Here is a 5241-nt window from a genome sequence, read left to right as displayed (position 1 = left end):
AGATAAAAATTAAATGTTATTAATACCACTATTCAAGTAGGTAAATTATAATTAGTATAATTATTAATCTTGATTTATAAAAGGCTAGATATTATGGTCAGATCCAAACATATACAAGTTCAAAAAAAAGTACCTATACCTAGTAAGATGAATGTCAAATCAGAATTCAACACACTAAATTGAAAATATTGATAAATAAATAAATACAAATATAACAAGCGCAGGATATATTTAAGTAGTATCAAATGCAAATAATCCTATTGCAAATCTGAAGGTTTTCAAATAATATTTAAACTGCATTGATATTACCTACCAATATTTGAGAAGGATTCAATCAAGTTCTTATTATTGATTTGATTTCAGAGCAAATCAATTATTTTAACTACACTGAAACATTAGATTAAATTAGATGCGATTCAATAAATGCTTTGTTTATAATAAGAACTAAAGTTATGCTTACTTGTGTATTTTAAATACCTAATGTAACACCAATTTCAACAGTAAATAATCCTACATGTAAAATTATTTTACATAACTATTCATATGAAAACCATCTCAGAGTAAGAAGATCTAAATAACGATAATGTGAATTTATGTTCATCAACAATGAAATGATAACTTGCCTGTTAGGACATTATTAATACAAGTACCTTGTGTGGAATTGACATGTTTCAAAATATAAAGATTTCTTACGTGTTATTAACTATTTACTGTTAGGCATGGACCTTTTTTATAGGTCCATGATTGTAGGTAGGTGTAGGTAATTTAAATAACTTGGCAAATAGAATAAGGGGCTACGCCCTTGTCAACCATATTTAGAAAATGTGTGAAGTTATTGACTTGAAAAAGCTAGATCTTATGCAGTTATGAACTACCTACAACACCATTGCCAAGTCAATTATAAAAGAAGAAAAATGGCGGTCCATAACTATTCATCAAAGCCAAACATAGTATATTTTTAACGAACCAAAGGACCTAAACACAGAAAATAATGGAAAGAAGAACAAATAAGACTATAAAAGACTTACCCGTGGCAATGCAGACGGCCGTGGTGGAATCGTAGTTGAAGCGGGGCATCGTGAAACTGCAATTATACACATTTAATGAACTAAAGAACCACAAATTATGGCACTGAAGAACCTAAAATACACTTAAAACTTCGATCATAACACTTTAAAAAGTTTTAAACCATAAAAAGTTGTTTGTTTAACATTATTTCATTTGTTTTACAATGGCGTCCCCTTCAACAAAAATGATGCCTACACTAACGGAACGATGAAAAGAAACAATTAAGTTGATATATCATCAAAATTGATTTGTACAATAGTATTTTATTATTTGACAAACCTATGGATAATAATTTTAATAATATTTACACATAACTTACCGCGATGAAACAAGATGCAAAACAGTTGCGACCGAGAGGGAGGCGGAAGTGAATGAGCGCGAAATGTCTCAAACTCTCAAGGAGGAAGAGACAAACTTTTTTTGCCTACAAAACTTATGACCATAGACAACTTTTGTTTGGTGGTGTTTAACCTATTGGTCACCAACCTATTTCGCCTGGAACAGTAAAAAAATATATTTCTGTTTTGAAAATAAAGATTTAGGGTTTTAGGCAATCGCAAAAATACGCATAAAATAACTAAAGCATTTTTATTAAAGAAATATTGCACGGAAATGTTAAACGTTTTGTATTTTAAAAAAGACCATGGCGCTCTATAGGATATAGAACGCAACTCAGATTTTATTTAATCTGATTTGATTATGATGATTAATTATGATAGAAAAATAATTATTAATAACAATCGGTTATTATGAATAATTTGGTAAATGTGATTAAAGAAATCATTCACGTATGTATGAAATTAAATAAACTGCTTAGGGTTGGCCCAAGGTCCACCCCCGCCGCATCTAAACCTATTTATTAAATTTTAAACAGTTCGTTTAAATTTTAAACATTCCAATCTCATTATACTAATTTATATTAAGATATCAAAACGTTCAAAATGTGTTGCTGTACACGCTGTACACGAGCCGGTGTTCTCTTTTAAGATATTTGTAAGTGATAAATTAATGTGATTACTTTCTTACTTTTACCTCGACTGTCGGTAATTATTATTAATAACTGGTAAGAAACATAATATACATAAATTAAAACGAACTGTCCCACCCGTGACAGTGACAGGGGGGCGCCACCACCGTCAATACCGAATCGCTGGTTCCGATTTTTGCCACGTTGGAAACTATATAGTTGAAATGATGGTGGCGCCCCCCTGTCAATGTGTTCGGTGACACGGTTCAGTTTAAATTAGTTCATCTATATGACTGTAAGTAATGAACAGCGCAGCCGCCGCCGGTCTTATTGATCCTTGAGGGGATAATGACATTAATTAATCAGTAAGACGTACTATGGATCGAAATAGCGATTTATGGACATATTGATTTTTTTCTTTCATAATTTCTATTTGAAAAAAATACTTATCGAACGTAACTTACGTTATTCTGATGAATAAATGTCGTTAAAAGTTTTTCTCTAAAATCAATAGTTTGGCTGGAAAAAAATATTTTCCATTTTCGTTGTATGGAATGAAACTTAAAGTGATCGATTTCGACTAAGCCTATGGCTTGTTGACTATAATCCTAAACTATCAGAGCGCGCCCAAAGTTGCCCGTTCAGAAGTTACAAGGTTCCAAAATATGAATGTAATACTTGTTAAGTTGGTCTCGGGGTCGTGAAATAATGTTGAAGGCACAATTCAATCATCAACAAGTATATTGTCAATTTAACACAACGAAATGTACATAAAACTTTGCTTATATCAGTCAAAACAATATCCAAACACCGAAATATTGAGAGAGTAATAATCAAGCGTCGCGGCCATGGGCGGACTGGCAATAAGGTCGAATTTAGAAAAAACGCCGGCGACCGTTGGTGAGAGCGCGCCGGCAGAGCGCGCGAGCCCGTGAGTTACAAAATAAAGCCCGCCAAATTCGAATGCGAGCATTAACCACAGAGGTCGCGTTACATGAGTTAAATATTTGTCAGTAATTTAAGGTTAATTTAAATTGTTAACGTATGGAATCTTTATATTTTCGTTAAATCTTTAAAGATATTCCAAAAAAAGTCACTTTTACTCAGTGTTGCCAGAAGGTTACTTTTGTAACCTTTTAGGTTACTTTTGAACTGCATTGGTTACTTTTAGGTTACACTAATGAAAAGGTTACTTTTAGGTGATTTTTCAGAAATTGTAGAATTAACTTTTACTGGTTATTCAGTAAAAAATATTAATAGTGACAATTTAAAAATTATGTCATAAACTGCATTTAAACATGAATTTGATTTATTATTTGTTAAAAAATGAGTTTTAGTGCATGTTTTTCGATAATAAAACGCAAATCCAGGAAACGTTTTTATACGACCGGTCACTTTTCGGTCTTCATGGAATGGTCAAAATTTCGAATGTAGGTAAAAGATAGATAGATAGATTGATGATCAATTGTATTCATTTTCGCACTTCGCATTTTCGCTACCCCCGTATGAAGGTTACCTTTTATTCAAAAAAGTTACATTTTTTTTATATTTCTGGTACTTTCTGACAAGACCCGACTGGCAACACTGCTTTTACTAACTTTTTTTTCATTTTTCAGAACCACATAACTTGTGAACGGGCAACTTTAGGCGCGCGCTGATAGTGTAGGATTATAGTCAACAAGCTATTTCATTCCATACAACGAAAATGGAAAATATTTTTTTCCAACCAAACTATTGGTTTTAAAGAAAATCTAACGACATAATAATATATTCATCAGAATAACGTAACGTATCGATAGGTATTTTTTTCAAATAGAAATTATGAAAAATATCGCTATGTCCATAAATCGCAATTTCGATCCATAGTGTGACGTAACCTATCATTATGAATTTAAAAAATAGAAGTTGTGAAAAAAAAACGCTGTCCAAAATTTCGCTTTTCGATCGATCCATAATAGAAGTTTTTTTTTAAAAACATGATGATGACATTCACAACGTTAAAAAATTATTATTTTTATCTCATAAAGATAAAAGTAAATTATGCCTGCTCCACTTTTACCTACTTTCGAGAGACCTTAATTTTTCAGTCGTACAAAACAAAATTTGACAGAAGGGCGCTACACGGGTTAAAATTCACATTTTTGTCCTTTGACGTTTCAAAATCTTTTGATTAAATTTCCGAACGAAACATCCTATCACTCTCTAACCTATGGTCCCTACACCCCCCTCTTGACAAACTGTCAAACAAAAGTTTGTTTTGATTTGGTTGGTGTTGTTTTGTTCGAATGAAATTAATAAGAATAGTTACGTACATACATATCTCAAAGAAATAATCTATAGCTGAAACAAGTGATCTTAAAAATAATAGTAACAGAAGCCTTGTACAATATTGCAACAATATCTGAGTTTTCAATGTGATACTGTTACGTTAACTCTATGCATATTTTGCCTGTGTAAAATAAAGAGAATGGTGATTGCAGCGTAAGGTAATGCTTGATGATAACTATGAAACGTTTGATAATTGATGGCACTATTAATTATTCAATAATATTTAAGAGGTCAAAGTTTTTGAGGATGAATGTTTTTTACTCTTGCACTCTAAAAGTATTGTACAGTTTTGATGAAATTGTTTAACTATAAGGCTGGGTTGCACCATCTTACTTTAACAAACATCAAAAATCTATCAAACTTCATTCAGAAAACACCAGTTATCGTTAAAGTAACGGTCAAAGTTAGGTAATGCAACTGAGCCTCAATGTTTACAACAAAATGTAAGCACAATATCTATCCATTTAATTAAAGTTATATATTTTACTTTTCAGATGTTAAAGTGATCAATAATGATGTACAACTTGTCCCGGAAAACCAATATTTAATGAAAATTAATAAAATCTTAACAAACCAAAGTAAACTGTTCATAATTCCAAAATATTTAATTGAACATAAATTGATTATTATCTTTAAATAAGCCTTCTTAATAAATGAGTGTTTTAAAATTCATTGGGTTTTAATTAATATTAAATATCTAATAAGTTGAGATAAAAATGATATAGGAATGTTATCAACTGAACTATACAGGGTGTTAGGTAAATGGGTATATTAGCCGAGACCAGCCCATGTTAACATAGTCATATAAATACTATAGTGGTGTCAGAAAGTCTGGGAAAGGTACCATTATTGAGTAATCAGCTGATTCAGTTTTTGTC

General features: G+C 31.3%; 1 long non-coding RNA gene across 1 annotated transcript; it reads left to right on the top strand.

The window, feature by feature from the left end:
- The first annotated feature begins 4279 nt into the window (after positions 1–4279).
- Positions 4280–5033, top strand: LOC135087357 (uncharacterized). Its single transcript, XR_010260765.1, has 2 exons — positions 4280–4521; positions 4858–5033. It is a non-coding gene; the product is annotated as an uncharacterized LOC135087357 (long non-coding RNA).
- The last annotated feature ends 208 nt before the right edge of the window (positions 5034–5241 follow it).

This window comes from Ostrinia nubilalis (genome assembly GCF_963855985.1).
Source record: "Ostrinia nubilalis chromosome W unlocalized genomic scaffold, ilOstNubi1.1 SUPER_W_unloc_1, whole genome shotgun sequence".
In the NCBI taxonomy this organism is placed as follows: Eukaryota; Metazoa; Arthropoda; class Insecta; order Lepidoptera; family Crambidae; genus Ostrinia; species Ostrinia nubilalis.
The sequence above is the reverse complement of the archived record's forward strand: the minus strand, read 5'-3'. Positions and strand labels throughout refer to the sequence as shown.